Here is a 22983-nt window from a genome sequence, read left to right on the forward strand (position 1 = left end):
CCTGCTTACTATCATACGAACAATAAATGAAGATTATACACAACACTAGATACAATAATATGATAGGAACAAATTAATAAAAACAACATAAATATATCTAACTATAAAAAGAAAACACCATCTAGGAGGCCCTCCTGCGGCATAGACCCCAACACACTGGCGGCATTACCTCTCTGTACAGTTAGAGAAATTCGCTGGGAGAGGTAAACGCCAGCTCTGGGGTCTCCTGAGGTCTCTATCAGCCGGGACGACATGGCTCCATGAAGGCCTTCATGTCAGCCGACCAGGGACCCATTGTCTCCACTGCGAGCGCCGCAAACTCATAGTCCTTTAAAAGAGAAGAGTATTTGCGGCGCTTGAGAACTTGGGCCTGTCAGCTGCAGCCCCGGCTTGTGAGTGGGTTGCCTGAATAAATAAATAAATAAATAATAAATGAAAAATTGTTGAATTGTTAAAATTGTCTAAAGTCGCGAAAAATTCCAAAAATGAAGATTTTAATGCAATAAGTGTGTGTGAAATGACAATTATATGTTCAGGTATGTTTTAGTAAAAAGATAGAAGTTTTTTGCTGCCTGTACTTATATTGTGATTCAGACTTCTTACATACATATCTGCATGCAATGCGAAATTCGATCATTAGAAGTGGTCAAGATTAGCTCTGAAAAAATGTTACTCGAACAAACAAGCATTGGGTTGTAAAGTAAAAGAATATCAATACGTTACCTACCTTTACAGTATGGTTTGTCTATGGCTCAGTCTTCAGAGCATGGCATGAGACGCCTGGGTCGCAGGTTCAAACATTTAAAATTAGTATTTTTTCTTAGGAGCTTAGTTTTTACGGTGAGATATTTCCCATGGCTGTTGGTGTGGTGCCGATGACAATTTCACATTGTTCTTAATTGATTGTATACAATACATCCGGGACGCGGCACAATACACACTCAGGGGATGTAAAAAGTGTTAAAACTGTGTTTAAACCATTTAATCGTGAGACTATCGGTGTTAAGAGTAACTGTGACTGACTATGATAAGACCTTTTAAATCTCAGGTTTCTTAGGACTTTTTTATAAGCGCGAGTTGAATACAAACATAGCTCCAGCTAGCTGGGTTTTCTAATTTTTGACAAAGATATGTTTCCCAATTGTTTCATATGGACGAACGATTTTTTTAAACTGTAAGTAAATATTTCAGGATTGTTATACGAGTAAAACAAACCTAACCTATAGGGTTCTCAACATAAAGATTCAGGGAAAAAATCGTTCGTCTAAATGAAACACTTGGGAAATTAATAATTTACGAAAAGTATTTTCTGCGAAACGCCAGGATCCTCTCTAGCTGACATGGAATCCGCAACACCTAATGTATACGATTGTGGCATAAAAATAATTATTTAATGATAGTAATATTCAAAATAGCCTGAATGGCTTCAAGAAAAGTATGGTACGGCCGTTCCTTTTGTTTTTTTTAGCTCGACTTGGCGGGGGTACTGCCGTGCCCCCAGATAAGCGACTATCACTTTTAGTGTTCCAAAAGACTTGAAATCAATGAAGCAATTCGTCTTCATTTGAGCATGCGATCGCCGTCACTGGGGACAAAGAGTGGGAGGTGGTCGACCTCGGAGACTGCGTCAGAAGGTTTTTGGTAAATAAAATTACTTACAACCTCATCATAGTGCACTAACCAGCTGCTTATGGATATATGTTATGTATACTGTATATAAGTATAACTATGGCTCCCAATATAATCGTGTCGGGCTGCTGCTCTATAGTAGCGATATATTTGTAATAAATTTAGGTTTTTAGCCTTACATAAGTTAGTTTTAGTTTTATATTACCTTGTTTTTGTAATAAAGTATTTTTATCATTATAATGGTTTTAAAAGGCTTTGAATTTGGTCATTCTCTTACAGGTACTACGAGTAATTATATCGAAAACATAATTAAACAGAGCTTTAGGTACAATCAAACTTTGAATTTTAAATCATTCGTATGGTGCGCGTTGTTTTTATGTTGTTATAGGCCAATCAAATAATATCTATTAAAAGCGTTTTGAGGAATTAATTTCCGGTAAGCTGGAAATCGTTGTAATATTTTACGATTTCAATTCAGGTTTTGTTCTGCGTACCTTGATTTTAGAGAAGCTCGATATGTCGGCACAGTTGCATGCGCCATGATCACGAGACGACTGGAGAATTGCGGGGTGTGGGTATGCTGTCAGTCAGAAAAATAAATCGGACGTAACCGATCTACCCTCTTCCCAACAAGTTGCTCATTACTACTGTACGAGTACTGTCATTGTAATACCCTCATTTGATCCTAAATGCGTGTAATCCGAGTTTGTTTTTATATTGAGTATCCATATTGTTCGTTTGTCGTCGTTCATTAATTTGTTCCAACGCTATAGACTTATCTATCGCAAAGGATCGGTGTCATATCATGTCCTATTACTAACGTAGTCGGTCCCGAATGAAAGCCCTGACCCCGAGTAATGTTATTAAAGGAAAGAAATTTAACATCAGAGAATTTCCATTGTCTTGCCTTGTATTGTCTTGGGGTATTGTAATACTGGGAAGCACGCAGTTCGCTTCGTAATTCATTTTCTCCGACGTGCCAAGCTTCGCCGATGAATGTCTTAGCGGCGTGTTTGGAGTGTCAAGAACTTTGTAAGGTTGGAGTGTGAAATAAAATCTCAGGATCATAGAAAAGGAAAATAAATTGTTGTTACGTATTGCCTGAATGGGTGGATATATTATGTACCTACTTAGCCAATATGAGTAATTCCATTCAGTTATTACCCGCCCTCTCCCAAACGAATCGAATGATGTACCTACCTCATAGTTAATACCTAATAAGCAGGTACTTCTAAAAATTAATGGATACTTAATTTTTGCCGTGGTTTAAGGTCTTTTGTTAACTCATTCTTATATTTATTTTCGAGAAAAAATGAATAAATCGCTTGTTTGTCGTTGTATTTTCATTCATGTCCATAGTTTGCGTTTTCTTTATCAGCATCGTAATCGCAGTACTGAAACTAACTGCTTTGACCCAAAAAGTCCAAGTGTTTAGACAAGCTGTGAGAAAGTAGAGTTCTTTCTGTTTCCATTGCTATCTTTACTTTGACGACTTTTTGGCTTTATCGCAACTCGTAAACTTCAAGAGTTAGGCTAACAAATACTTTAATGTAGATGATATTATTTATCTTGATGCTGTGAGTGTCTGTATTATTCAGATAGGCATGTTTGGCTGGTAAGGAAGACATGCACGTTTTTAAGGTTTTAAATTTCAAGCACGTCAAACTGTAGTTTATAGCCTGTTAGACGATGTCGTGGGCTACAGCTAGTAAAACATAGTATGTTATTATAATGTATTTAAACTGTTATTGAGGAAAATATCCAAGGTTTACTGATTCATTTTCTAGGACTCCTCTAGGTGGTCCTAATGTAAAGTCGTCTTTTATCTGTTCTTCCCACTCTTAGCGTCTTGCTGTAGTCGTATCGTAGATCAAAATACAATTATACTTCTATCTATTACCTTTTCCAAAAATAATGTTTCCTAGTGAACTCGAAAATAATTGAACAGCAGAACTATTTTTTCTACTTGTATATTTTAAGTCAGCGGCTCAAAATTGGGCCATCCAAATTTACCTATTACTGCATACATTAGAGGGCCAGATTTTTTCCTCTCAGTATAATAACAGTGGGCTGTTTAGCTATTTTTGAATTCACCCCTTCAGAAATCGAGTCAATGAATTCTTGTTGAAAAACACGGACACCATCTCCGTGGAGAGTAGCCGAATGTTTACAAACTAGCCGCGGAGTTTATAAGCCATGCGTGCGCGTGCGCTGCGACGCGAAGCCATTGGTTAGCATGGCTTAAACCTGGTACGAAAATAGTGGGAAATAGGTATGTATCGCTCTGGTACCGGTATTATTGATACCAGTATCAAACCTTGGCCCTATCGTACAGCCACTAGCACCAATATTTACCACAACAAAGCGTGCATAAATATCTGATACGACTCTATTTCTAGGGCCGGTAGGACGTATTGGATATCTTTGCACGCGCAGCTGTCGCAGATATTTATGTAGGTGACTGTACAGGTTGGTTTTTAGTGTTTTTTTTTGTAAGAGGGAGCAAATGAGCATGCAGGTCACCTAATGGGAAGCAATCACCGCCACGCATGGACAACCTCTGCACGACGGGTATATAGGTATTTGAACAGATAGTTTGACTGAACATCACTGTAAATGTTTTTCAGGATTTTGTTTATGTGGTTGTCAAATAAATATTTCTATTAATTGATCGATGTTCAAAGTACCGGTCAAAGGCGTGACGTGATATTACTTTGAACCCAAAATTCCGATGGAAAACTTTACAGCGGTGTTAAAACTTGAAGACAACGTGTATACCGGTATCTTTTTGGTACCGATTTCAAGCTCTGGTTGGAGTGCTTGCGTTCGTGTGTGTGTGTGTGCTTGTTACTCTTTCGCGCTAAAACGACTGGACGGATTTAAATGATATTTGGTATAAAGATAATTAGATCTAGAGAAACTAAATTTCAAAAACGTTTCAAGTTTTAAGATTCTCTTTATGCACAAATATTTAATAATTACATTTACGTCGATGGTTCATACAAAAAATAGGTAGACTTAACGTAACCAAGTGTTAATGGTCGCCTTAGTAAGGCAGTTAGAATTTTCGTTAAAGAAATCGTCAATCTTTACGTAACTATAACTAACAATTGGTGATCGTTTGGCAACAAAAACAAGAAATAAGTCGATTACGAACAATACTAGCTGCTGGCATGCTTTTGATTGGAATAAAAAGAAAATGATCTTTGAACAGGTAGGTAGTTAAGTGCTGTTCACGTCCCTCTATAATTAACCGACTTCATAATATTAGGAGTTTATCAATTCGGTTGTATTTTTTTTGTGCTATGAAATCTGCACAACATTTTTGTTACTTAGGTTATAAGTAAGATTATAAGTAAGATATTGAAAAAATCTTGTTAAGTATTTAAGGATTCGGTGGGAAAAAATGATGACTTACTTACAACAATTATGACAAATAAAATGACATTCGAAAATAATGCGACTAGATACGATAGATGCCACTATTTATATTCCAGTGGCAGCAACATTTTTAAACGCAATAACTATATTTTAAATACGCTTTTACGAGTATTAGATCGGTAGGTATGTATCTAACTAAGTCTAACTAAGTAGTTAAATAAAGACCTAATTTTCATTCACTTAAATTTTTTATTCGTAAGTATTTTCATAGCGTAATAATCGTAATAATTAATAAATTAATCTAAATGCTATACGACGTAATAAAATAAAACCCGTTTATATTTTTTAGCTGACTACGCCATAACGTTTCGTTATGCATTTTTTGTCAGTGACGTCCGTAACATTTTCCACTTCGGTACTCGCTGTGAGTCAGAGTCAGCGCTTGACAAATGAACACAAGCACAGTGGTGCGAACTGCGATGCGATCCGGTCACGGACATCGGATTTTGAAATTCATTGCGGACATCACGTACAGCCATATGAAATTCTTGCTATTCATTCTACATATTGTTAGTTATTGTAAAATTGTTAATGGTGTGTGAAAAATTTGTTGTGGTAATTGCAATGGTGATTAGAACTTAAAACTTCATTTTTTTTGATGCAATACTTGCGCGAAACTCGTTTTGTATTTGTTATAAATATGTTATTAAGATAAATTATAATTAAGACTCATTGCACATATATTTTTTATTGCGGTTTGACTTTGAAATTATAAATTAATGTTAAAATTTTTTTTGCTAGCCGCTCTCAAAATCTAAGTAGTAAGAGATGTATCTATTATTATAATGTACAATTTAGTTTATTTTAACCATTGGATATTATGAAACATAGTATTTACTCATACGACGGCATAAGTGGCCACTGACTTTTGAGGTAGACATGCACTAATTATCGTAATCCGAGAACCAAACTTTCAAATTTTAATTAGGCATGCACAAAAAACATTAAATCCAGAATTAAAGTATGTACCTATAACATAACACCACCTTATACATTTTTGAGAAAGTCAGTGAAGGGAATTGTGGTATAACAAGAGTTTACGCATAGGTACCAAATCATTTCCATAAAGGTGTAAAGAAGGTATAAATTGTATAATCAAATTGAAGCGGATATTATTCTTATTGTTTTAAAGTTAAATAACTACCTACATCAAAGAACTAACTAGAATTTATTTTAATGACACTTAAGATCATTTTCATTTTTTTTGTTCGTGAATGAGCCTGAGATGCTACGTGTGTCCGATCTAAGATTTGGTTTCGGTAAGTTTCTGAGTTAAATTGGAGTTGCGGTTTAAATTTAATTTCAGCAGAAAGTCTGCCGAAAGTAGTACCGAAACAGAAACCAGGTTCAAAAGCTTTTGTGCAGCGTTTGTGAGTGACTCCGCCAGTCACTCATTTTCTAATTAGTCGTAGTTACACTGTTGTTCCCCATCATAGATGGTATTTTTTTAAAAGCTAGACAAAACAATTATAATATCTTCTATGGACCCAAATACATATTTACAAAAGCTAAAAATTATATGCTAAAATTTCCCTCGAATAGTGATTTAGTTTTGGTTTCGGACGAAATTGAAACACAAACCGAAATTCGCTGTCGGTTTCAGTTGCAAATAGGTACTATTTTCGTTCCGACACTATGTACCGTACGTATAGTGAACCAGCAGGTAGCGTCAACATTTGGCTCCCCATTTTATAATCCCGTTGCACTTGACTGCTTCCCCACAATAGAAGCACCTGATGATTTTAAAAGCGAATACAATTTCGTTTTCCACACAATTTGGCTCTTATTTTGTAGACAACTAAAATGAGAATTCGTAGTCCAAATTTCATTTTGTTTGGCAACGTTTTAAACAACTCTACGGATGTTTTGATCTATTTTTATTACAGCTTTATAACGTTAGAATTGGCTCTATGATCAAAACATAATTGGATGATTATTTGAATACGAATAATTTACCTGGCTGTAGGTAGTTGTTTAATATGATTTTGATAAAGTATGTAATACTAATCCTTCTAAATCCTATTAGGTATAAATGCTAAAGTAACTCTGTCTGTCAATTGGTCTGTTTGTCTGTCTATTACTTCTTCACAAATTTAATATAGCCTCGTAAGTCCTGACTTTGTTTATCATACATAGTTCTACAGATAGAGCCAAGAATTCTTAGTTTTGCGATTTTGGAAATTAGTTGCATAAATTTTAAATTGATATTAAATTAAATTGATATTGGTATTTGGTTAAAAAAAGTGTACTCCTCCAAGTAAATTCGATAGTTATTCTTACAATTGATTTGTACTTTGGGAAGTACACGAGGACTTACGAGGGTAGAGACAGTGAGATCCTGGGATAGATTTTAATTCAAAAAATTGCTAGTTCCCGCCAGATAGCGATAAACGAATTCATCCCAGATGTAGTCGCGGGAAAAAGCTACAGTAAAACTTTATCATTTATACTATTATCGTTAAATAGGTTATGAAGTATCTGGCTTCAAAGGACCAAATTAAGAGACACTGTTAAGATTCCGTCGACGACAGCAAGTTGCTAAATTTTTAAGTAATTAAAAAAATGCATATGTTAGGGTTGTTATTGTGTGATGACAAACTACATCAAATAATGAGAAAAAAACATCAGGCTTAAGACACCTACAAAACGTTTTGTGATGAAAGAACGTAGAAAAAAGATAAAGCGCATACCTTCGGCTCTAATCGTCTCCAAAACGAAAAAGAAACGGAACCAGCGAAGCCTCCAACTCAAGGACCGTACACACAACACAAGAAAACTTGTTGTCACTGTTTCGAAACAACACTTAGTACACTTAACAGAACAACACTCGATCCATTCAAACAATCACGATTCTCCAATATCGAATAAGTTTATGTTAAACTTGTTGATAAACTGGTCTTAGTTTACGAAAATGCTGAACATTTTTTGCGGACGGCTCGGCACACCTGTGAATGGCTAGCGCTCCGCGGTGACTGACTGAGTGGAGCGACAGGGACGGTGCGATGACGCAAGACAAAGACACACGATATTGTAGGAGGAACGGATCATGTGCGCACACTGGGCTGAGTTTACCGAAAATCGAGTGAATAGAAAATAAAATAATTATTCTAAGTAGCACAATTAAAATGTGATAATAGGTATTATCCCTGACGATTGATGCTAAGACTAAAAAATTTACCGATTATTACTTGAAAACTAGGAGAGCTTACTATAGATCATAGTTTCCTTTATGTTTGTTATAAACTGTTTAAGTTTATGTGGTTTTAGTAAACCAGTAAATATCTATTTTTGATTAATATAAGGTTTATGTTACAATACCCCATACTATGGAATAAACTAGAAAGCGTTCAACTTTACGTATAGAGAAGGTTAGATTTAGAGGTCTGAAGGGCTTGCAACAACGAAGAAGTTGAGGCCGTTAAGGTGAGAACAGACTGTATGGAAAAAAAAGTCGAGAAGTTGGGTCAACACCTGTTTCTGGCGGGGTCGCAAAGAGACCAAGTGTTCCTGTGGCCCTTCCGCCATGCGGCGAGGGGAATTTCCGGGAGTTTTTAGTGGGTAGGCCGGGCCTCTGCTCCGGGAGTCCCATATACCCGTCCCAGTCCCCGGCTGGGCGGAATGCGTAACTGCATTTTCTCCCCGAAAGAAAGCCTATGTTAGTCATATCATCATCAATCAGTCGAAGACGTCCACTGCTGGACAAAGGCCTCCCTTTAGAACGCCAAATGAACGAAAACTGCCACTTGCATCCACCGGTTTCCCGCTACTCTCACGATGTCGTCAGTCCACCTGGTGGGAGGCCTGCAACGCTTCGTCTTCCGGTTCGTGGTCGCCACTCGAGGACTTTTCTCCCAACGGTTATCATTCTTCGAGCGATGTGGCTGCCCATTGCCACTTCAATTTGCATATTTTTCCAGCTTGTCAGTGACTTTAGTTTCGACGAATTTCGTATTCGGATTCTATCGCGCAGAAACTCCAGCATAGCTCTCTCCATAGCTCGTTGCGTGACTTTGGAGCCTCTCTAAGAGGCCAACAGTCAAGGCAACGTTCAGCGCCATAAGTTCACTGCAACACACACTGGTCGAGACTCTAGTCTTCGGCACTGCGGAATATTGGACGAGAAGACATCACGAAGTTTCCCGAACGCTGCCATCCGAGTTGGATTCTTCGGCGACCTCTTGTCGAAGTTGGACTACCCAACTGGACAACTTGTCCAAGGTAAACATAGTGGTCAACAACTTCGAGTACATCGTTCCCAACGATAACCGGACGGGTGTGACATGGACATTTGACATGATTTTAGTCTTGTCCATTTTCATCTTAAGACCCACCTGTTGGGAGACGATACTGAGTCACTGAGCAGTATTAAGCCCTCGCGACTCGCCTTATGACTATACATCGGCAAAACGAAGATGGGTGATGTACTCGCCGTTGATATTGATGCCGAACCTGTTCCTCCAAGAGCTTGAAAACGTCCTCCAACGCATTTGTGAAAGTTTCGGAGAATAACGTCTCCCTGTCCACCCTCGCTGCAGTTGGATGGTTGTGTACTCTCGTCCTGCAACCGGATCGACATAGTGGCGCTGCTGTACAAACTCTTTAACACCTCGATGTATCCCTATGTTAGTGGTATCGTAAAATTTTTTTTAATACGGTTCGCGTAATTAATACACACATCCATGCATACGTACAGCTTTTTAGTACCAACAGTCACTAAACTAAGCCATGGATCGATTAAAGAAATGTCCTCAAAATTCAAAAACCTGGTGCGTGACTATGTAAGTACGTATATATATCGTGCATAATTTATCAGGTCGATAATAATTATTGAAATAATTAAAATTTGCAATCATACTCATTTATTTAATTAAAAAATAGATTAGGTAAAAGCTCTTATAAACATTAACGAAATGTACAGTACCGGTCACAAGTTTAAGTTCGCTCTGTGATTTCGGTTAAATGAAGTTTTAACGCATTTATTTATGAAATTATTTAATAATCTTTTATTACAAGTAAAAACAAAGCTAACCCTCTAATTTAAAACCACAATACACAATTCGTTTCGTCAAGTAACAATTCGTTTTGCGGATGGAAAAGTGTGACGTTGCAAAATGTGTGATACAGTTTCATATCCATTATGCCATCAACTCTCACGAGATCACCAACTTTATCACCCGCAAAGCATCCCCAAACCATAACTGATCCTCCACCGTGCTTCACTGTTGGCATCACGCATAGTTTTGCCTATCGTTCACCTACTTGTCGTCGAATATATTGAGGACGTCTACCCCCAAAAATTACAAATTAAATTCGTCAGAAAATGAAAGTTTAGACCACTGCTCAGGCGTTCAATCTTTGTATTTTATAGTATACGTGTATAGGTAGTATAATGACTGTAATGAATGAGCCAAGTAAGTGGATGGTTTACGACATTTGTTCTAACAAATCAAGTTTATTTTGATTTTACTTAATTTCATAACTATGTACATACTTGTATCAGTCACGCCACGTTTTACCTACTTGTATCAGATTGCTACATATTATACCTACTTAATTGTCGTGTCAGTCAAATTTGTTTATCTCTGATCTTAATTGCAAAAAAAAAACTTGTTTTGAAGTTTCAAGCAAACACTTTTAAGAAAGAGATTTTGCCTATTGCGTCAGACGTACAGACGTCAGTACTACAACAAGCGAAAGAAAAAACCGACACCAACACTTTAATTGCATTTTTTTTGCTTGAGCCTTGAAATACATAAAACTACAAATATCATTCTCAGTCCCAATACAACACTCGGCGTATTTTAGGTACATATGAAAAAATAAAACTAAAATTACAACTGAAAAAATTAATATCAGTGCTACCAACCTGCTTAGCACTTATTTTTCGCCACTGGTTCAGTAGCTGCTCACGCACTTTATTTAGGATTTCATAGAAAAAATCCAAAGGATTAATAATTTGTCCCCTCTCAGTGAGCGGCAGCCCACCGTGCGGCCGTACCTCCTGTTACCTGGCACGGACCGGCCCCGCCGGCAATTTTTACAACTTTACGGCATGCCTCCAACTTATGAGAAACCTTATCTTATCTGTGGCAACCTGTGTCCAAAAGGTATACTTTTTCATTCATATGTGGATTTATAATTAGTAAGTTGCATTTTTTGTACATGCATTTTTAACATTTTACTGCATTTGGAATATCGGCTGTTCCTGAGAAAAAGGATATGAAGGGCCCTTTTTCGGAGATTTCGGCTTAACATTAATAATATTTCGTATTAGATACTTTGGCTCAGTTTCTCGCCGAATTTAAGAAGAATATCTTTTTCTAGCATTATTTTAACCTATAGAATTGGTATTATTTGAGACAAAGGGGCTAGAATGCAGGTTTAGGTTTTTACTATCTGCATACGAGAGGTAAATTTTATATACATATTTAAAAAGGATCTGATGCATACCTACGTAATGAGTCTTCCAAATCCCTTCAAACTGTTAGCCTTATAAATACCCATGTTATCTTAAGGCGTGCATTATGAACAAAAGTATGACGGTAGATGCTACTATCTAGGTATTAGTAATAGCTTCTAGTAATTTGCTATAAACCGCACACTAAAATTTCACTTGCAGCACTTTTCTGACAGTGGAGTTGCGTACGTTAAGCCAATATTCAAAGCACATTTGCATTGATGCATGGAGACATCACTGGTCAGCCTTTGTTCAAACAACGGATCGAAAGGCATGAGCATGACGAATGCATCACAAAACACGCGAAATACTTTAAAAAATTTCGCCTACTGTTAACTTTACTGTCTTACTTATTGTACTTATATTGTTTAGGTTCTTATTTATTTAAGTAACTAGAGACACAATAGCTAAATAAAGACAGATAGTTCAATGTAGAGCCAAAAATAGTAGATTGTACAACAAGAGCATAAAGCGAGCCATTTTACCCGAGGCGTTCATATAGCCACCCGAGCCGGTACGGCGAGGGTGGATAGATACGCCGAGGGGAAAATGGGTTTAATGCTAGAGTTTTACACTCTGCTTTTCACTTCGATGCCGAGGAAATGAAATAGCAACAGTGGAAACAATGACTCACTTTCTATGTACCTTTTATTTTTTATGCATTATTATAATAATTCCATTATTTTAATTTTACTGATTTATTATGATTGATTTGATTGATTTTTAGTTTTATATAAATTAAAAATTATAAAAAAAAATATATACTTAGAAACTTTTTTGTTTGTGGCTGTTGACACCTGATTACCTTGGTCTTGAGTTGGTATTAGACGAAGATTTTATTTTATGTACTAGAACATAAAAAATTATTTTTCATCACACTTGCTCGTAAACAGTGTCAAAACATGAAGGCTACCTTGATTGCAACCCCCTAAATAAAACCCTCGACCTTAATGTGCTTGTCATGAAACCCGTGGTCAGTAAATGAGTCACTGCCCGTACAAATTTTCTTTTCATGAAGCCCAAGGTCGGTAAATGAGTCAGTGCCCGAACTGAAGCGCGCGCGCGCGCTGCTGCGCATGGTGCAGCAGCAGGACCACATGCACACGCGGCTCAGGCACATGCTGAGGGAGGGGGAGGGCGACGCTGCCAAGAGCGCAGCATAAGGTATCGCCAATATTTGGAACAATTATATTTTTTCTTTTAGAAATATAAAATTATACTCGCAAATGTGATGAAAAACATTGTATGTCGCACGGGCGGTACTAGAATTACGAACATCGACTCATTAAAGCCCTCAGTCTTCGACTTCGGGCTTCTAATAGACTCTCGTTCGTAATTCCTTATTTACCGCCCTTAAGACACAATGTACTATTATGTCGCCTAGATACAGCATAAACACTAACTTTACGAGCATGAGAAGTGAAAATAAAATTTTAATAATAAGTCAGGTCAAGTTAAACTCTTTTAAATACCTACCCAAAAATGAATTTATTTAACCCAAAAAGTCCTTGGAACTAATTACTTAGACCTCGTCGCTACTTTGAAAAAAGCTGGTATCTCAAAATCGATGATCTTTCCGAGTGAACTTAATAAATATTGCTTTAAGGGTCAAATTTGCTGACGTATTGATTTGAGATACAAGATTTTTTCAAAGTAGTGACGATCTGTTTCACCTAGAAACATACACCATAGGCAATGTGAGTAGGTCACTATCACTACTCCTTTATGAAAATAGTTGCAGGTTTTGGTTGTTGTTGGGATAGGTCAGGTTGCAGGGGGAGCAACAGGTTGCCGCATAATTAAACTAGGGGCTGACACAACCTTGGAAACTTTCCTACTGGTTGTAATATGCGTGCCAAATAACACTTCGATCGAATATGCTGATAAAACTAACAAAAATAATAGAGCTCCAAATGCGTATTTTTTTCCAATACCTAATTAGTCAAAAATATAAAAAATAACAACAATTATTTCAGATTAGTGACCTAAAAACAGTTATAAACTTGAAAATAGAATATTTCGCGATGGAAAGCAACGAGACAAAATTACTCGGGTAAAATGGCGCATTTTATGCACTTGTCGCAGAATCTACTACTTCGGATCGGTCCTGCCGTTTGAGAAATCGGGGAACAGTGGAAAGTTCTTTGGCGGTTAAAATAAAACATAAGCTAGTGAGTCGGAATATTTATCTTGAGTGTATTTCTTAGCTAAGTATTATGGCTTATAATTCTTATAAATAAATACGGTCACTGTCGAAGTAGAGTCGAAAACAAATTTATATTGGGTAAATACATAGTCATTTATTATAAGTATCATACACAGCGTTAATTAAGTTCCGAATTGAATTTTAATTATTTTAGGTATGAAATAATAACTTATTCGTTTATTTAATAAATACATTATAAAGCTACATAAGTACCGAACGAAGTTTAAATAGAACGAACGAAGGGTTTAGGCTCTTAATGTAATAATTTATAAATACCTACTACACTCAATTTAGTTAGTTGAATATACTTCAAGCGGTCTCATTCAATTAAAACATTGAAATTTACGACGGAAATAAAATTCCACGTATAGCTACGGCACCATAATATAATAAAGTGAGCAATTGTAACTGACAGTGATGGATAGTAAATTCATATTAATCATAATATTGCTGCTTATTGTTTTTTTTTTCTTTACACTATACTTACACTAAATTAAACAGGGGGCAACTACATTTTCGGCCCCACCTGCAGTTACCATTAAGTGAGATAGAGCTCAATTTTTTTCAATTTTAATAAATATAATAAAATTAAACCTATTTTCAAAGCAACTACAAGGATTTTTATAGGTATTTAAAAATGTAAAGTAAACATGTCATCTATTTTTTTTGAGAGCGGTGCCTGTGTAAGTACGAGTAAGTTCATAGCTAATATATTTCTCAGAACTTTTGAGTCCACCGCAAGCTCGCGTCCCCATACAAACGTAGTGTCATTCTAATTTACAAACAGCACTACGGATCAAAATGCAACTTTGCAACTATAATGGGAGCAGCTATTACGATGTTTGTAATTAGTTTTCGTTCATATTCAATGTGACGAAGAACAAACTATGCAAAGTTGCGTTTTGATCCGTAGGGCTGCTTGTAACTTAGAAAGAAACTAAGTGTGTATGGGGACGCGAGCCTGCGGGGCACTCTTTATTACGAACTATTTAATAATAATAATAATAATATCTTGCGACAAATTACACCAATAATTACTTAAAAAATTACCTAGACATTTCCCGACCAAATTGCAGTGGCCGTGGTCTCACGAATCGAATCCGTCCGTGTGTGCTCCGACCATGAATATTTTATCACATTGCTCCATTATAAATAAAAATAACGATAGATAATGGCGCTATCTATTTGCATATAGCATCAGTAATCCAACGGCTTTCATCGAACGATTACAAATCTATAAACAAATAGCACAAGATTGAATGATTGCTTCCTGAATTTTTAAATAATATTTAATTAGTTTGAGCAAATTGTATTTTATAGATAAATAAAAATATTTTTGTCTATCTTCATGAAAACGGCGAGTACTGCCTTTTCGCAACGTAACGTTTTGCAACCTGTTTCATTTCGCAAACTCTAAAACTGTAAATATTTCAGGATTTATTTCAGGGCCATCGTGTAGAACTCTTTAGGTTAGGTTAGGTTAGTTTTATAAAAATCCTGAAATATTTACAGTTTCAGAAATATTAAACAGTTGGGAAATGAAAAGTTGCGAAATGAAACAAGTTGCCAAACGTTATTCGCCGAAACATTAGTAAACCTGAAAACGGTCATTATTTTTATTTTATTGTACTTAATGATAGAAGTATCAAATCATTGTAATATTTCTACACCGATGCTAGCAGAATATGCTGAACTAACACTTTTTACTAACTTATATTGTACCATATTCTCTGAAATAAATGAATGACTCATTGATAGACATGTCTGATTTTTACGTTGCCCGTTAATTGTTTTACTTATAATATAAGGGTGTAAATTTGTATTCAGATTTTTTGGGTGTTCCATGCCCATTGTCGAGGGAGGCGACTTTCTCATTACCACTTCAGCAGGGCTCTACGAACTTAGAAAATCGAAGTTCGTGTCGTTCGGTCCCTCTGACACTTATACTATTTAATACGAGAGCGAGAGGGACGGTACGATACGAACTTCGATTTTCGAACTTCGGAGTAGGCCCTCAGCTTGCAAAATAATATTCTTCGACTGAGTGATTCTAACGTCAAACTAGCAGTCCGAAAATTTTCGAACGAAACAGCTATATTCAGAAATTGTTACCTTGAGTAGAAACGTGAATCGGTAGGTTATATTTTTTTTTATCAATTACGTTAGTTCTTTATCCTTATCAGTTTTCATGCACTCGATAAATTCTATTCAATTTATTCGTCATCCGAGGAAGATTTCTTATCGCTCGGAGATTATGAAATAATGTTTTAGTTTGCTTATCGAGTTTTCAAGGAGAAATAGGTACTAAACAAGTCAAAGTTAACTAATTTCAAAGTTAAATAGTGATACAAGAACTATTAACTCAAATTCACTGCCCGTGTGCCTGAAAACTAGTTTAAGTTAAACATTTAAGCAGGAAAATTAAGAAACAGGTAGTTGATATCCGAAACTTCGGCCAAGTGCAAGTCGGTCGGACATGTTTATCCGCTGCCTAAATCCATAGTACATATGGTACAAGCTTTGCTTAGTTCTGAAGTAGTTCATTTGACGTCAAGCGTCCCATGATATCTATTTATTTATTTATTGTATAGTATACCTAAATATACAATATAAGTATTTTGCAACACATTCATATAATTTGGAAATTATAATTTAAGGTTTGAATTAACGGTCAAATTGTAATACACGTTTCTCGATATTTCGAACACAAATGGACTAAAAATACCTACATGTACATTTATTAGCGTATTTTATTATGTTTTTATTATAGAAATTCACACAATTTGAAACAGTTCCTTGTTTCATTACAAAAAAGTGTGCAAATTGTACCGTCGTAGTATCTACCGTCTCCGGCCACCAAACAATTGATACATATGTCACAATTGAAAACTGAAACACCTACATAAATATAGGTTGCTTTAAATTACCTATTCCATTAAAGTCAATTGAATAAATCCAGTGGGACAGTGCGTAGTGACACTCGGCTCGCACAACTTGTGCTCAGCTGTAGCTCAATTTTATCATTATTCAAATAATATCACGTAATCTGTAAGATATAGTTGTATTTTTATCACACAAGAAGAAATATCTCCTGTGTCGCTACGCTGCGCATGTTGGGAAAATCGGAAGTGAAATAATTCATTAACAGGGAAAAGCAGTGATAATAAATTAGGCAGTGAAAAAATAATACTCGTATAGAAATTGGTGCATCGGGATATTTCATTTTATGTGAGTATAATGTCTTAGAAGTCTACTGAAATATAAGTAACAATACGATATGATAGTTTTAATAAAACTATGAGAGAAAATTCTGTAGGCATAAGTATTGTTGAAATATTTTGATGTATCGCGGCTAAAAAAAATTACTTATGTGGATCTGCGCACTAAATAAAAAAAGTACCGTAGTTTCTTTAAAATAAAAACATTTGCAACGGCTAATAAACTATAACAGCAAATCATATAAAAAGGAGTAGCATCTTTATATTTATTATAGTTGACTACAATTTTTAGTCAGTATTTTATTACTTATATTTATTGTTTTGGTGAATACATTTGTATAAATTAATAAATAATCGTACAAAAATAAAAGTGTTAAAATTTTGTATGATGGCACGGAACCCTTTGTGTGCGAATCTCACTCACGCTTGGCCTATTAATACATTTGTAACAATAACACTACCTACTTATTTTCAACTCAAAGACTAAATCCCCCCCCAAAGACCAATTAAAAATCATATCTACAGACAAACAGCGATAGTATTATTAAATATTTGCAATACTTGGGTCTGCAATTAGAAGAGATAATATATAACCTTGCAACTTGAGTGCTTTTAAATGCAAGATATTTGCACAACCATGTACCTAACTTGTTTTACTGAATTAATTATAACAAGTGCGTGAGCTCAAAATATTAAATTGGGCTTTGTTAGAATTACATCTTTAATACAAGCTTTTTATCTCAAGTCGGCGGCAACTGCTAGTAATACAATACTTGTAAAGTAACAAAATAATTACTGCACAATTTTCTTCGTATGTCACATTTTTGCCGCAACTGCACGAATATGACAATAACTTCGTATTACAATACAATATAATACAAATATTCTTTATTGCACACCATAAAGCAGTAAAAATACTTAAAAAAAAAATAATGACCCGGTAGTGACCGTATTAAATATAATGACCCGGATAACTCACGTCTTAAATCGAGTTTAGCTCGACATGTTTCGGGCTAATCCGTAGCCCTTCGTCTTCGGAGCAACGCGACTCAGCGGCTGCTGCAACACGTGCACATGCCGAAACATGTCGAGCTAAACTCGATTTAAGGCGTGAGTTATCCGGGTCATTATATTTAATATGAGTGAGTCTCACGGTAGTTTCATGTTCAAAATAACTTCGTATGTAAATTTTCCACTTCATAGTTTTTTTAAGAAATAGAATCTATACAATTTTCAATAGACATTTAGTGTCAATTTTCGTACAATATACTATTTTCACTCTCTTTACTCCTTGTATGGTAATTTAGGTACTGCGTTGGTATTAAAGTAAATGCATTTGTTAAGGGAAAATATATTGGAATAAAGTCAAATCAACAATTTTTCCCTTAACAAATGCATTTCTTTAATATGGTAGCAGAGCGCAAAAATAAGATTTAAAGCTTAAACCGGATAACGGTCTATTTTTTCAAAGAGCGCGGAACAATCAAATCGAACGAAAATGGGTTCAAACATTAAATTCGAGATTGGACGACTCGAAGGTAGTACCAACTGGCAAACCTGGAAATACAAAGTTTCGTTGCTATTGCGGAGCATACCAGGTACGCTAGATATAATCCAAGGTATAGCGACAAAGCCTGATCCGCCTGCGGCGAAGGCGTCATCTGAGGAATTATTAAAATATAAGACTGATTCGGACAAGTACCAAAGTCTCGACAGTCATGCATTGCTTATCCTTACGACCAACATGACCGAAGAAACCTTAAACAAGGTAATTCGATGTGGAACGTCAAAAGATATGTGGACAGAGCTACAGTCTTTTGATGGGGCAAAGGAAGATCGAAGCTATGAACTTTGCATGAGGTTTTTCCGCTTTCAACTTGAAGATAATGATATGGCAAGTCACATCTCGACACTTAAAAACATATGGTACGACTTAAACAAGGAAATTGATGAACTCCCGGAAATGCTTTTAATTTGCAAAATCTTGGATCCCTTCCATAAATATTTTAACTTTAAGTCTAGCTGGTTGTTGATGAATAAGAGTGATCGAAATATTGAAAATTTGACGACTCAGTTGTGTGCGCACGAAAGAGCTTTAACGAGTGGATGTAAGGACAACATCGAAGAAGCATTAGTACTGAGATCTAAAGGAAAAGTAAGGATAAATTTAAGAAAAGAAATGCAATTATTGTAGAGAGGGATTCCACAAGGTCACATCATGTCAGAAGTGGATTGCGGATGGCAGACCTCCTAAGCTCCCAAGCAAGCTGCGAATATTGCATGTTGACAGCCTGGCTTTAGCATGCGACAATCAAATCACTGATAAAGACACTTGGTATGTCGATAACGGTGCGACCAGTCACTTTACAAATAGAAGAGACATATTCCAATCTTTTGAAAACTTCGGAGAATCGCGTAATGTATTGACGGCGAACGGAGAGGTGATCGAATGCATAGGAAAAGGCTCTATTCAAATTGAAGCTGACATAAAAGGTCATAAGGAGTTAATAACCTTAAAGACGTATGGTATGTTCCAAGCATTAAGAGAAATTTATTTTCTGTGTTAGCCGCGCAAGATACGCTAAGAACAGCATCTTTCAGTCAAATTCTCAGTCATGCAACATAAGTATTGATGGCAAAGTTGTTTTAATCGGAAATCGTGAAAAGTATGGCGGTTTATACAAACTTAATGTCAAAACACTTATGCCAGAACTTGAGATTAACCAATTGACAACGTCACAAAATCTTCAACTCTACCATGAACGCCTAGGACACCAGAATAAGAGACATGTAGCAAACTGATACAAAGAGAACTAGGAGTGAGTCTAGACTCAAGTTCCACAGATATCTGTGAAGCTGCGTCTTTGGCAAGACACATAGGCAAAAGTTCGGAGAGAGACCAAGAGCTACAAAATCTGGAGAACAAATTAGCGCAGACGTATGTGGGCCATTCCCATACTCCATTTCAAAGTGTAGATACTACGTTCTGTTTAAAGACAACTACTCAAAATATCGATGGATCTACTTTCTGAGGCACAAGTCTGAAGTTCACGCATGCTTGAAAGACTTTCTTGCTGAAGCTAAAACTTGCGGACACGTCGTACAGGAGTTACTCACCGATAATGGAGGAGAGTTCGACAACGAACAAGTACGAAATACTTTGAGACAATTCGGGGTAAGACAAAGATTTACGATGCCTTATACACCTCAACAGAACGGTTCTTCTGAACGCGAAAATCGTACGGTTGTAGAAATGACAAGAGCACTAATGCATGCTCATGATGAGATACCGAAAGGTTTTATGGGCTGAGATATCCAAAGCTTCAGTCTACATACTGAATAGAACGGGACCTACTCCAATAGAAGGAAAGTCACCGCACGAACTTTGGTACGGTAAGAAACCAAGAATAAATCATTTAAAAATTATTGGTAGTCATTGCTACGTGCATGTTCCAAAAGAAAAGAGATCAAGTAAGCTAGACAGGAAGGCTGAAAGAGGGATACTTATCGGATATGATGGTGATGAAGGATATCGAGTATTTGATGTGAAGAATCTCAAATTGATCAGATCACGAGATATTGTTGTTGATGAGATATCTTTGCTAGACAAAAAGAAGACTGATACAACTTCAAAAATACCTGAACCTGATACAAATATCTACGAGCTACCTGTTCCTTCAACGAGTTCTCCAACTTTTTATGAAGAACATCATCCACAAGCACAAACAGAGACAAACGATAGTGTTGAAGAGTATGAGTCATTTGATGAAGATGAGACAGTTGAAAATAATATAGATCCCAATGTTATGACACGACAAAACGTAGACTTGCCAGTGCATGGCGAGCGTCAACTACGTGATCGAAGCCGGATTAAACCTCCACAAAGATTTAGTTTCGAGCAGTTCATTAACGAGGCTATATCCATTCCTGAACCATCTTCATATCGAGAAGTTTTACACAATCCTGAAAAAGATAAATGGATCGAAGCGATGGACAAAGAAATACAATCCCTTAAAGAAATCAGACGTGGGAATTAACTAACCTGCCTAAGAATCGGAAAGCACTACCTTGCAAATGGATATTTAAAATTAAAAGAAATCCTGATGGTACAGTCGACAAGTACAAAGCACGTTTAGTTGCTGTTGGCTACAATCAAAAGAAAGGTATTGACTATGACCAGACATTTAGTCCAGTTGCGAAAATGAGTACGATAAGACTTCTGTTAAGCATTGCTGCAAATGAAGGATTAGCGCTTAGACAGTTTGACGTTTCTACAGCTTTTCTATACGGTACCGTCAAAGAAAAATTTATATGCGACAACCAGACGGCTTTGATGACAGAACTGGCCGAGTATGCAAGCTGAAAGAAGCCTATATGGACTTAAACAGGCCTAAATGCTGGAATGAGTGCATTCATGATTTTCTTATACAATCTGGTTTTATCCAGAGTGAAGCTGATCCCTGTGTCTATGTCCGAGAACGTGGACAAAATAAGATACTAATTGGGCTCTATGTTGATGACGGTCTGTTGGCTGCATCAGATGAGAAAGAGGCAGATGATTTCATCCAAAATGAATTGAAAGGTCGATTTAAAATAACGACAAAAATTCCATCTTACTTCCTTGGGCTCGAAATAGAACAAAACAATGAATGTATTAAGGTTCATCAAGCTGCTTACACTCAAAAATTGCTAGACAAGTTCGGGATGAGTAACTGCAAAGCTGTCGGGACACCCATTATAAAATGCGAAAAGGAAATGGAGAAAGAAGAATGTCCTGATCAACAGTCAAATTTTCCATACCGACAAGCTGTTGGATCTCTAGCTTATCTTATGGTTGCAACGAGACCAGATATAGCATATGCAGTTTGGGGTGGTATCAAGAAGCCTAGATAACCCTACCAAAAATAATATTCAACAAGTAAAGAGAATCTTTAGATACTTAAGAGGAACTGTCGATACAGGTCTCGAGTATAAAAAAGGCGAAAGTCGTCTTGTATGCTACAGTGATGCAGATCACGGTGGTGACGATACAAACGGATGCTCTACGAGCGGAGTGTTATGTCTTTATGCTGGATCGGCCATATCCTGGCGAAGCTCCAAGCAAACCACGGTTGCACTGTCGTCTACCGAAGCGGAGATAGTAGCGGCCAGTGAAGCAAGTCGAGAGATTATTTGGCTGAAAGGTTGTTACAAGATCTAAAAGTAAATATTGACACGCCTACTTTGCGAATTGATAATGAATCAGCAATTAAACTGGCATACAACCCTCCATCGGTACAGCATCGAAAGACTAAGCATATAAAATAAACACTTCTATGTCAGACAGTGTATATCTGAAAATGATATAGTCATTGAACAAGTACCGACAGCAGAACAATTGGCTGATATATTCACGAAGCCTCTGTACAAGCCAAAATTGATTAAGCTTTGTGAACAGTTTGGCTTGAAAAAGGCAAGGAAATGTTAAAGTACTTCCAGTAAACGAGTCTTCTAGTGACTTTATAGAAGTCTGTGTTTTATATCTGTGTACGGTTGCTATGACTTGTTATTCTTGGATTGTTGATTGGTCTTTATTCCAATATATTTTCCCTTAACAAATGCGTTTACTTTAATAGTTGGGACTAGTCGCGACTGTAAACTACGCATTTTATAATTATAAAATGAGATGCAATGTCATACGTGCTATGTCATGGTTTAACTAAGTAGTATCATAGTTATATTTATTATCTACACTGTTTGCTGGTGCTTAACATTCACATTTTGATTGGGTAAAATTATACGCTCTAACTCTAGATCAATAGTAAGCCACACTATAATCCCATTTTATTTTAACATTATAAACGGTAAAAAATTTACACAACTTTTTTAATGAAACAACGTACTATTAAAATTGTGTTAACTTCTTAGTAAAAACATAATAAATACCGCTAATAAATGTACACGTAAGAAGGCATTTTAGTCCATTTTGTGTTCCCAAATACCAAGATAACGTGTGATACAAATTTGATCGTTAATTCAAACCTTAAATTAAA

The 22983-nt window shown here is 36.3% G+C and overlaps 1 protein-coding gene across 1 annotated transcript in view; it reads left to right on the plus strand.

Annotated features, from left to right (window-relative positions):
* The first annotated feature begins 16704 nt into the window (after positions 1-16704).
* LOC141430284 (mpv17-like protein) overlaps positions 16705-22983 on the plus strand; it is a 51273-nt gene continuing 44994 nt past the window's right edge. Inside the window, exon 1 of the mRNA XM_074090913.1 lies at positions 16705-16961. The gene's annotated coding sequence lies outside the window, so the exon portion shown is untranslated. The remainder of the gene's footprint in view (positions 16962-22983) is intronic.

This window comes from Choristoneura fumiferana, chromosome 8 (genome assembly GCF_025370935.1).
Source record: "Choristoneura fumiferana chromosome 8, NRCan_CFum_1, whole genome shotgun sequence".
In the NCBI taxonomy this organism is placed as follows: Eukaryota; Metazoa; Arthropoda; class Insecta; order Lepidoptera; family Tortricidae; genus Choristoneura; species Choristoneura fumiferana.